The sequence below is a fragment of the Neomonachus schauinslandi genome, chromosome 1 (assembly GCF_002201575.2).
Source record: "Neomonachus schauinslandi chromosome 1, ASM220157v2, whole genome shotgun sequence".
Classification (NCBI taxonomy): Eukaryota; Metazoa; Chordata; class Mammalia; order Carnivora; family Phocidae; genus Neomonachus; species Neomonachus schauinslandi.
The window spans coordinates 70890208-70902903 of record NC_058403.1 but is presented as its reverse complement, the minus strand read 5'-3'; positions in this window follow the sequence as shown (position 1 = coordinate 70902903).

The window sequence follows — 12696 nt, the reverse complement described above, 5'->3', positions numbered from 1 at the left end:
AATATTTTATTTATTAGAGAGAGAGCATGAGCTGGGGGGAGGGGCAGAGGGAGAGGGACAAGTGGACTCCCCGCTGAGTGTGGAGCATGATGAGTGCTTGATCCCGAGACCCCAGATCATGACCTGAGCTGAAGTGAGATGTTTAACCAACTGATGGGGCGCCTGGGTGGCTCAGATGGTTAAGCGTCTGCCTTCAGTTCAGATGTTTAACCAACTGAGCCATCCAGGAACCCCTCTTTTTTTTTTTTTTTTAAGATTTTTATTTATTTATTTGAGAAAGAGAGAAAGAGAGAGAGAGCATAACCAGGAAGGGCAGAGGAAGAGGAAGAGAATCTCAAGCAGACTCCGCACTGAGTGCAGAGCCCCACATGGGACTCCATCTCACGACCCTGAGATCATGACCTGAGCTGGAACCCAGAGTCAGTCACTTAACCAACTGTGCCACCTAGGCACCCCTGTTTTGTTTCTTAAATTCCACATAGAAGTGAAATCACAATATTTGTCTTTCTCTGACTGACTTATTTGGCTCAGCATTAAATTCTCTAGCTCCATCCACGTCGTTGCACATGGCAGGATTTCATTCTTTTTTATGGCTGAATAATATTCCATTGTATGTATATACCATATCTCCTTTATCCACTCATCGGTTGATGGATACTTGGGCTGCTTCTGTGTCTTGGCTAATAACACTGCTATAAACATAGGCGTGCATGTATCCCTTTGAATTAGTGTTTTTGTATCCTTTGGGTAAATATCCAGTAGTGTGATTGTTGGATCATAAGGTAGTTCTAGTTTTAACTTTTTGAGGAACCTCCATACTATTTTCCATAGTGACTGCACCAGTTTGCGTTCCCATCAATAGTGCAAGAGGCTCCTTTTACTCCACATCCTTGCCAACACCTGTTGTTTCTTGTGTAAAGAATCCTTTTCATGTTAGGGCTTCTAGAAAGAGCACAGGTCTGTGAATCAAGACAGGAGGGTTCTAAGCCCAGCTTTGTCATGAACTTGCAGCTGACCTTGGCAAGGCACTTTTTATACCTAGATCAAGGGTTTCACCCTCTTGCTTGTTACTTTAACATTCTATGACTGTGATTTGGTCATGGGAAGAAGACAGGACCCCCGGTAGGTTAGGGAAATCAGAAAGTGAAGTTAGGGAGGGTCATATTAGCTTGGGAACCATTAAAAATCCTTGGATCCCTACATAACCTGCCTGCATCTCTAAATATTTGAGGTCCACTGGCTGCTTCCTACCCCCCAAACCATCAGCTCTCAACAGGGCCCGTGGGGCCCCTTGGAAGCACCAAGAATCACTGGTTCCCCATTTCTTTTCTATATGCAGTCACCATGGGGGAGAAAAGCCAGACAGGCTAGAGGGTGAGGAAGGAGGGCATTTGGAGAGAACAGGACGATGCTTCTATTTTGAAATCGTTTGCTGCAGACCCTCCAGCCCCAACAACAGGATAGGACCAGAGTCATGGGTAAATAGGATCTGCTCTTCTTTTCAGATGAAATTGTTTATCTGAAGAGGAAGTACAAAACACTGGTTCTGTTTTTCTGCACTATGTTATTCTGATGGGAGAAATACCAGCTGTGCAACCCAGAGTGTGATTATTAAACCTATCTTATGGCCACAAAGGAACTCTGTAAGGAAGCCAAGAGGCACAGACTCCCCAAGGCAGGATTTGGAGATTTTACAAATTCCAAACAGTTTTCCTGATGAACTGTAGTAACCCACCACAAGACAGAAGATGGAGTCAAACTCCAAGTGCATCTTGTCTTCATAGAGTTTGTTTTGACAACAGAAGAATTTCAACTCTGTATCATTCTCATGGTCTTACCCCCATGAGCTTGTTCAGCACTCAATCTAGTGGACATCTGGTGAATATTAAATTCTGTCTCTCCAGCACAAAATAACTGGTCAAGAATGGATGGGAACATTCCATGATTCCATAGGTTAGTTTATTTGCAGGATCCGAGTTGTCTGGTTGGTTCTTCTCCCAAATTGCAGAACTGATTATTTGAGAGGAAGGATTTATTAGAGACACATGATTAAGGGTTGTGGCTGAGGGCTTGGGCCCTTGGACTCCTGGAGAAAGGCAGCTTTTTAATGGTGAGCCTCTAGCAGTCAGATCAGAACCAGCCTGGGAATTTTAGTGAGAGCCCTGAGCCAATCTAAGAAGGTAGAGAGAAGTGCCTGGATGATTTTAGCCAGGCTTTTTATTGGGTGGTGGGGAGAAAGGTCATTCTCTCGTCTACTGCAAACCAAACCTGGAATTCAGGCACATACATACAATGGTTCCACGATTTTCCCCTTACACGAGGGCTGGACCTTCCCTGTCCACATGCTTCTCAGGCAGCAAGGGTCCCTTTCCTGACTCTCCCTCTGTCTCTGCCCCTTGTGCCCTTCCCAAGGTGCTCACTTTCAACTTTTGCCTGGAGACAAATGATGGAAGAGGGCAGTGAGCTTAGCCCCACACTAGCCTTCATCCCTGAGGAGGACCTTCAACCTTGTTCAACCGAAGCAGCTGCACTCAATGATAAAATCAGGAAGAAACCTGAGAAAAGAGAAGCAGAGAAAGACCAGGACTGTAACTTGGGAAACAGAAGTGCCTCTTATTGGTTCACCTCTACCAAGAATTAGGGCAGGAGGAAATGTATAAAACTTAGCTCTCCAAGGTCTAGAATGATCTTAATCTTCTGTATCCACTTTACTGAGGCCACCTCTAGTACTTTGTTTAGGGAGATTTGGGTAAAGAAACTTTGATCTACTGTCATGGATTTTAACCAACCATGAAAATAGGGCGGAATTATAAAGCTTGGTCCTCAAATATGCCCCAAATATTCATTTCTGTTTTTATTCTTTTACTTTGTACTGCTTATTAGATCCAGGACACAGTGACAATTGCATTTTTCATGCCCTCATATCTTGACATCTTTAATTCTTAGCCATGCAGATACCACACATAATAAACAGGAAGTTAACTCCTTTTGTTTTAATTTCTTGTTGCATTTTTTGCACACAAATAGAGCGTATAAAGCATAAAGATCAAAGAAAATCCAATTCAAGTTGATAACCAACAACATTTGGCAGATGATGAACTTCCCCAGGGTGCTATGCCTAGAGGAAGTACAGGTACCATATTGTTGATATACAATAGGTATCCCACCCATGATATTGTATAACTTACAAGTAGCATCTACCTCAAGTTGCTCATGTTGAGTTGTAAGATGCTGCTACATATATATATATGTATAAATATATGCAAATATATATATATATATAATTTTTTTTTAAGTAGGCTGCATGCCCAGCATAGAGCCCAATGTGGGGCTTGAACTCATCATGACCCTGAGATCAAGACCTGAGCTGAGATCAAGAGTCGGACGCTTAACCAACTGAGCTACCCAGGCGCCCCAAGATACTGTTAATATTTATTTTAAAAACATACAAAAAATAGTTCTCTTTTTCATTGCCCCACCCACCCTTAGTTAGAGTACTTTAAAGCAATTTTGTAACTATTTTTCGTGTGTGTGATTAGAGGAGTAATTCATGTTCAGTGCAAGACATGTGGAAAACACCACAAAGAAGAAAAGCATGTAGAGGAGCGAGTAATCCCAGCAGTCAGACAAAACCCTGGTTAACACTCAGTCTCTCTGACATACAGAAATAGAGTCACAGAGGTAGAGAGGCAGACATCTCTCTTTTTTTTTATTTATTTATTTATTTATTTATTTATTTATTTATTTATTTATTTATTTGAGAGAGAGAGAATGAGAGAGAGCACATGAGAGGGGGAGGGTCAGAGGGAGAAGCAGACTCCCCAATGAGCAGGGAGCCCGATGCAGGACTCGATCCAGGGACTCCAGGATCATGACCTGAGCCGAAGGCAGTCGCTCAACCAACTGAGCCACCCAGGTGCCCCGAGAGGCAGACATCTCTTAAAACAAAGCTGAGATCTCATGGAGGAGTAGGGAGACAAAAGCCGAGAGAGGCGGTGGCATCAGAATTCATGCAAGACCTTCTTGAGAGGAGTGGAATGCTTGAGCTAGCTAAACCCCCCCAGGGGGCTGGCCTTCCCGATTCCCTCAGGGCGCAGCCTGGCTCTAACTGACAGCGCTGTTCGTGGGGTACCTGTGCCTGTCCCTGGCGCGCAGCCCGGCAAGGCCCCTGGAGGACCTACTCTGCTGTGTCACACCCCACACGGACCTTGAGGAAGGCTGTGAAGAAAATGCTTCTAACTTTTCCTCTCTCTTCGCTTCCCCCTTAGCCAGGATTCTTGGCTTGCAGGAGCCAGGCTTCTTTGTAATTGACTTACTACTTATGATATTTGCCCTGCTGTCACGACAATGGTTTTATATTTTGTTCCCCTTGGATACGTTGTGAGAGAAGGAAATATGCTTTTCCCTCTGTTCCACTTTATGCTCCTTTATGCTAAATGTATAAAATGGCTCCTCATGCATTTCCCACACCCTGCAGCATAGAAAAGTCTTCATTTGGTTGTGTCTTCTAATGACTCCACACAGGTTTCTTCGACTTTGGGCCAGATCCATTCACTATTCATCACACAAATTTTTTTTTTTTTAAAGATTTTATTTATTTATTTGAGAGAGAGAGAATGAGAGAGAGCACATGAGAGGGGGGAGGGTCAGAGGGAGAAGCAGACTCCCTGCCGAGCAGGGAGCCCCATGCGGGACTCGATCCGGGGACTCCAGGATCATGACCTGAGCCGAAGGCAGTCGCTTAACCAACTGAGCCACCCAGGCGCCCTCATCACACAAATTTTATTAAGCATGTACCCAGGCCAGGCGCCCCTCCAGGCGTTGGGAATATAGCAATGAATGGAACACAAAAATCCCATCCCTCATGGGGCTCTCATTCTGGTGAGACCAGGTGGCCAAACGTCTCTTGCTGTCATTCAAGTTCATTCACTCGGGCAATACACAGTGGATGCTGACTTAGCATTGTGTCCACTTGGCTGGGCTGAATCACATTTCCTCTCCTGGTATGATTTTGGTTAGGGTAGAGCACAAGAGGGATTCTTACGTGAGATTTGGAGGGTGAAAATGAAGCAGCGGCCATCTTGTAGCTCACACACACCTTGTCGTTTATCTAGTGGCCTGCCTCATTGGCATGAAGCCGTGACGGGGCACGCAAGCGCCCACCCTCCCCTGGATCCTCCCTCGGCTTCTCTGTTTCCTGGGCCAGCTATGGACAGTTTCCTCCAGGATGACAGCCACCTTTATATGACTCATCAGCCCTATCAGCTCCTTTGCACTCTGCTCCGTTCTCCAAAGATGGCATTGCTTACCCTCTGCTCTGCTGCGCCCTGCCTTTCACTTTTAATTAGCTAAGGAAACCATGCTATATCACTTATTGTAAACTTTCTTTCTTTCCTTCCTCCCTCCCTCCTTCCCTTCTTTCCTTTCTTCCTCCCTCCCTCCCTTCTTTCCTTTCTTCCTTCCTCCATCCAACAAATATTTTAATGAGATTCTCTCTGCTAGCTGCTGGTGCTATAGTGAAGAGCAGAACAGAGGTGGTCTCTGCTTCCATAAAGCTTTACAGCCCAACAGGGGAGGACAGACCAAAAAATCAAATAAACAAATGAAACTGGGGGAAAAAAATGAGTGGGCTGTGTAAATAGAAAAAAATGGGCCAGGGTGGACAAGAGAGTAGGACCTATTCCAGACAAAACAGATGGGAAAGGCCTTTATATCCAAATGCGTTTTTAAATATTAGAAAGTCAAAAGGACATGGACCTATTGAGAAAGCAGTTTTTGTTAGAAGTTTTCATGCATTTGAAAAATACTCCATAGAGGTTAAATTTCTTAAGAGGAAATAGGAGTAGAGATGGAAAGCTAGCAGCCTGAGAGACCCCTGTTCAAGAGGAAAGAAACAATCATAAAAGATTCCGTGGGAGCATGGGAGTTGTTGAGTTTTATCTTTTTCTTTCCTTTTGTTCTGATGTTGAAAGGGGGGAAGGCAAGTCTTTCATTCTAACAGGCACTATTGAGAATGATTTATTGAGATTGAGCCTGAGCTGTGCCATCAAAAACCTTACTTAAGATAGGAGTCAGGTGAAGGGTTGGGATAAAGGTGGACCCTGAGAACATGCAGGACGTGCTTGGGACAAACCACTGGTATGTGTGTGTGTGCACACCCTTCTCCCTACAGAGAACACCTGCCAAGTGAAGTGCTGTGCGCTCAGGAGGAGGACCGGTACTCATGCATGGCTTTACGCAAAAGCTTTCCACCTGTTCAAAGTCAGCTTTTAAAGCTTGGGTCCTGAAGTGTGGACTCAGAACACAGAGGCCCCAGCAGGGAACCGGTGGGTCTTCTTCTCATGTTTCTCAGGATGGTTCCAGGTCTAGTTACTGGTTTGGGATCCAGAGGAACCATGTTCCTTCTGTTTGGAATTCTACAGATTAGATGAAGAGCTTCCAGCTAAAACCTAGGAGACAAGCCAGTGTGGTGAGGAGCAGAGTAAAGCCTCTTTCTTGTCAAACAAGGATATTGCTGTCAAAACAAGGATGAACACTGTGTTTTGGAAATTCCAAGTTCTTCTTACTGTATTGCTCTCAGGGCAATTTCAGTAAATAAAAGCCCATTGTTATTCATCGGCTTCTCCAGGTTTGTTTTAAACTGCTTTAGCTTGGTGCTGGCATGCTGATAGGTTATAAAGGAAATGCAAGAAGAGAAATCTAAAGTAAAATTTTTATTTGAAAGTTAGTAACTTACCCTGGAATCTGACATTCTCTTCACGGTCAGAATGTCCAGAGATTCTGCATCTCATCTACCCCTCAGGAGACTAAGCACCAAACATTTTATAGATTCACAAAAGACAAAGGTTTTTACAAATATGGACCCATGCAAAGCTCACTTGTCACTGTTAAAAACAATAGAGTTCCTCAGGCTTATAGTCTGGCCCTAATTAACAAAGACATAAACATCATGGTCTCCAGTGTGACCTTGTCACAATTCACTCACCTTGACTACTAATGGCCTTCATCTGACATAAAACAAATTACCTGTCATGGAACAGGTGAACGAAATCATAAAAATTCAAGCAAAAGGGGGGGAATGATGCACATGTAAAGGTTTAACCCAAGGTCACCCCATCTAAAGCGCCAAGCCAGAAAAAATGTCAGGATCTTTCTGCCCATGAGGCACTACTGGGTGGGAAACACACTAAGCATCGTCAGTCAAGTCTGCCCAACTGTTGCCTTCCCACAGTGCCCACAGAGAAAGGACAGCCTGAGATCCTACCTCCCGCACGAGGAGCGCCATGCCCTGGCTTCCAACTCGGCCTCAGAGGCCAGGGCCTGGAACAGCCTAGATTCACTATTCTAGACAGTAGCAAGAGCTCAAAGAAGTTCAGGTCAAAACTCAGTGTTTATTGCACAAAGCACTTTGTTATCAAAAGCCTCTGCCTGGAGCCTTGGAGAGGATTGCAAAGGAATGCTTTCTTCTCTCAGCTTATTTCTTAGGAAATTACCTCCAGACCTGCCAAAGTCACAAAGAACCGCAGGATTTCACTGGTGCCTTCATACATGGAACCTTTGGACATCCCTCATGATTTTTTGCACTCCTATTTCCTGAGGAGAAAACAGAAAATCTGGGAGAGAGGAACTGCCTGCCTCTGGTCTCTTGGCAGCCCTGATAGAAAGACTCCAAGGGGCAGCTGCAGGAACAAGGCTCAGACTGTGAGCAGATCCATAACTTAGTGCTTACATCTTACTTCACAGTGGATGGCCCCTCTGTCAGGTGCTTTGCCTTCATCCTTGTTTTGTTACCACATTTCCTTCTTTTCTGCCTTCCTTCCATTTATCCATCCATAAATCCATTCACCATCCACCCATCCATCTACTTATCTATCTATCCATCCATCCATCCATCCTTCTACCCATTCATCCAAAACTGATAACTTACATAGCAGGCTCTGTGTTAGAAACGGATTCTAAAGATGAGCAAGAACAGTTCCTGCCCCCAACCTTGTGGGAGAGGCAGACACACACATAAATAACTCTAACACGGTGCAGAGGTTGAGTTGTGCATAAAACCAAGGGACTGTGTTCAAAGGAGAAGCATCCCCTCCAGCTGTTACCTCCTGTGGTGGACTCTCTCTTAAAATGGCCCCTGTGATCCCACCTCCTGGTGTTCACATCCTTGTGTGATCCCCTCCTGAGCATGGGTGGGACCTGTGACTTGCTTCTAATCAGTAGAAAATGGCAAAGGAGATAGGATGTGGGTGATTCCATGTATGTGATTACATTACTATGTTACATAAAATTGTAGCGTCCATCTTGCTAGAGTCTCCATCTCCCTGACTGGCTTTGAGGAAGCAAGTGGCCATGTTGGGGAACCACATATGGCAAGGAACTGCAGGTGGGCTCCAGGTGCTGAGGGTAGCCCCTAGCCAACAGCCAGCAGGAAACTGAAGCCCTCAGTCACACAGCCACAGGATCTGAACTCTGCTAACAATCAGGGAGCTTAGAAGCAGCCCTTTCCCCAGGAAAGCCACTTTGAGCCACTCAGATTGCAGCTTTGTGAGCCCCTAAACAGAAGACCCAGTTAGGCTGTGCCTGGACGCCTGACCCACAGAAACTGTGAGATAAGACAGGTGTGTTGTTTCAAACCCCTAAGTTTGTGGTAATTTGTTATCAACATTAGAGGACTATTACACCCCCTGAGGAGCAGCCATCAGAAACATAAAGTTCTGGGAAGGGGCCGTATGCCTCCAACCCCCATGCTCATTCATTCATTCACTCGTTCATTCAGCAAATATTTATTGAGCACTTAATAGTCACATAGCACTGTTCTAGATACATTAGTAAACAAAAGAAAATTCCTGCTCTCATGAAGCTTATATTCTTAGTCAAGGAATACAGACATGAAATTAATAAGTTAATTATATAGTATGTTCCTCAATAATGAGTACTATAGAAAAAGATAGATGAGGGGGCTGTGAATGTCAGGAAGGTAGGTTGAAATGTTTCAGGGCAGACCTCACTGATCAAGTAACACTTGAGTAAAGGTTGAAAGGGGTGAGGAAATACCGCACAAGAAACTCTGGGCATCCTCCCTGTGGACAGCTTCAAGCATGGAATCTAGGTCTGACCCTGCTCTGGGAGATGATGGGGGCGGGTCATAGCTGCTCTTTTCAACCTCATTACCCACTTCTACCTCTCCACTGTTTGAGTCCACCCGCATCATCACCTCCCGACCCTCTACTGTTCCCCAAACCCACTTCCCATCTCAATGGCCACCCCCCCTAGGCTCCCCCCACCCGGCAGAATGTCAGCCTCTCTTCTGCCTTCCTTCTGGCTTTATGATTTTATCGCGAGCTTTCCACTTTCCGCAGGTATTACAGCTTTGTTGCCGCTGTCTCTTGCAGACTGTGGGCTCCTAGAACACAGGGACCTTCACCTATTATCACTGAATTTCCAGACTGGCATGCTCTAGGTGGTATCTGTTGAAAAAAGATTTAGTTAGGTGTCACTCCTCTGTGTGTTGTTTTTTCCTCTCTCTTTCCATCTATCCCTTACCTGACTCCCTTACTATCTGTTTTTCTCTGCACATCTCTCTGCATCTCTAGGTGCTTTTTTTCTGTTTCTTAGTCTGTTTCTGTTTCTCACACACACAGACACATGTGCACAGAAACTTGCACAATCATATATAGCAGTTTCTTTTGAGCATCTTGTCTTCCGTGACAAGAGGGGGGACAGGTGCAAGGAAATGAGGGAGGGGGTGGGGTGGGCTTGGGGTAGGGGAGGAACCTTTACTTTAAAGGACAAATCTAAAGTGTACAGCTGGCTCTTCTTAAACATTAGATTAAAATAACCACATTATTACCACACATCCATCAATGGAGAACACTTACCCCTCTACTGTCATATAGCCCAGGGTTTCTCAATGGGGTCATTACTGATATTTTGGATCCGATAACTCTATTGTGGGAGAATGTCTTGTGTATTGTAAGGGGTTTAGCAGCATCTCTGGCCTCTAACCACCAATAGTAGCCCCCCATCGTGACAATCAAAAGATCTCTAGACATTGCCAAATGTCCCTCAGGGGCAAAATCTCTACTGCCTTCACTGAGAACTGCTAATATAACCCTTTTGTCCCAGGATCGGAAGGTACTCATGCGCAATTTCTCAGGCAGCCTCCTAAGCATATAATTTCTACAGGGTGGAACAAAGAATACAGTGTCTGGGTTCAAGACAACCTCAGCCTGTTCTCATCCTTCCCTAAGTCTTTGGTCAGCCCTATTGGATCTAACGCAGGTCTTGCGGGGTCTCTGGTAGCTTACGGGGCACCTTTGTGCTACCTCTTCCAGGAAGTCCTAGCTCTAAGTTAGGACACACAGCTTGGATTTTGGACCTTTGGATTCACCAGCTCTAATGGGCCTTCATGTGCAGTGTGCAAACAGCACAATTGTACACTGTGGTCCCGGACACAACCCTCCCTTCTGCTACCAGACAATGGGGCAGCTGCCAGTGAGCTGTCTTCTTTCTTTTTTTTTTTTTTCAAAGACTTCATTTATTCATTTGAGAGAGAGAGAGAGCATGAGAGAGGGGAGGTCAGAGGGAGAAGCAGACTCCCTGCTGAGCAGGGAGCCCGATGCAGGACTCGATCCCGGGACTCCAGGATCATGACCTGAGCTGAAGGCAGTCGCCCAACCAACTGAGCCACCCAGGTGCCCGAGCTGTTCTTCTAAAACCATGACAACCCCATTCTCCTCTGACATATCCATAGCTGAGATGATGAGCATCAGCGGGGGTGAGACGTGGAGGGGAACATGTTTTGCTTCTTGAAGCATCAGACTGTCCCTTGCTCAATGTCATTCATCTAGTAGCAAAATCTGGTCACCTGTGCAGATCAGGCCTGACTAGAAGGAGACCATAGCGTGAAGATCCCCCTAGAACTCAGAACACCCCCAGAATGGAAATGTAGTTGATCCAGAGAAACAGATGACCCACACTTGCAAAAACAGTTTCTGGCACTGTGCCACCAGAGTCCAGGGACTCGCAAAGGGAAATCTGACTACACATCTGACCTTATAAGAATCCACCCCTAGAGGACTCATGGAGCTCGATCCTGATCCTGCCAAACTGGGCCAGTCGGCCTGTAGCACTGGGAACACAGGCATCTTAGTATGAAACCCAAAATGTTGTTTAGAAATGGTAACGTAGTTAGAGGAAGTTTATATCATTTTGTATTTGGTTTGTTACTCGGAGAGGATTTGTTTCGAGCCAGCTTCTTGTATGGCATAGGCCAGACCCTGCTCACAGAATCGCTCACATGTTCAAGACTCCGCCTGGGGATCTAAAACAGAAAATTCATGCAGCCGCATCCATCTTTCCCTGAGAGGGGAAGACAGAATGGTGACTTTTAAGTGTTACTAGTAAGCAGCAAATACCAGGAGAAAGGAATGGTTTCCCTTCTTGAGTCCAGAGCCCCAGTATGGTGATTAAAACGTCTTGCTGTTGAATTACTTATTACAATTAAACAGAAAACACAATGGTAGCAAAAGTCTTGCTGATGGAAGCTTTGATCTGAAATGTAGGCACCTGCATGTTTATAATACCGCTCACTGTGTAAGCCAATGACTGGAGGAAATAATTAGTTAGCCTCTGATTACATCTGATTGTCAACTGTGATGACAATAAACAAGGCAGAAAAACCACATGATACTTGTGGGAAGCTCTGAAAAGGGCTTGGGAAACATTTTCAATTGAGCATACACCAGAAGGGGGAAAAAAATCAGCTGAGAGTCCCATAGATAAGAGGCACACTTACTTAAACCAGTCATCAAAGCAATACAAATTAAAATAACAAAGAGGTATCTCTTTACACCTATTAGATTGGCAGATGTTACAAAGCTGACTAACTGCCAAGTGTGGTGGGGGCTATGGGTCATAGGAAACTTCCTGAACTGTTGGGGGCTGGGGGTACTCGGGTAGCCATTCTAGAGAGGAGCAAGATTGAGTAGCTACCTATGAGGATTAAATGGAATAATATATGTACAACATTTAGCATAGCACCTGGCATGTAGCCAGTGATTAATAGAGATTAATACTTCTATTATCAGTATTCTATTAATACTTCCATTATTATTATTCTCAGAAATGGCTGGTCCAGATTGTTCCCTTTAGTGGTATAAGGGAAGGTTGGGGGAGATGACCCTAGTAGGAGGGGGGGTCTTTTTGTCCCCCCCAGGCAAATGCCTCCAATCTAGTGGCATGTCTGTCACTGCCCTCCTCAAAGCATCTCTCCATTCCCTCAGTAGAGTGGCCTGATCAATCTGAGAACTAAGGAAGAACAGAGAGACATGCAGGGGAGCCCCTTGCCTCTGAAATGGGGACCCTGATACTGGCAGGTGGGATGATACTCATGTCCTTCCTACTGGTGGGGAAGAGAAACTCACTGCCCGTGACAATATTCTCTTTGAAAGGTACATGGCAAGGGGCGCCTGGGCGGCTCAGTCTGCCTTCAGCTCAGGTCATGATCCCAGGGCCCTGAGATTGAGCCCCGCCTGGGGCTCCCTGCTCAGTGGGGAGCCTGCTTCTCCCTCTGCTGTTCCCCCTGCTTGTGCTCTCTCTCTCTCTCTCTCTCATTCAAATAAATAAATAAATAAAATCTTTTTTTAAAAAAGGTACCTGGCAAAAGATAAAGACTTCTGAGAAGGGGAAAAATGA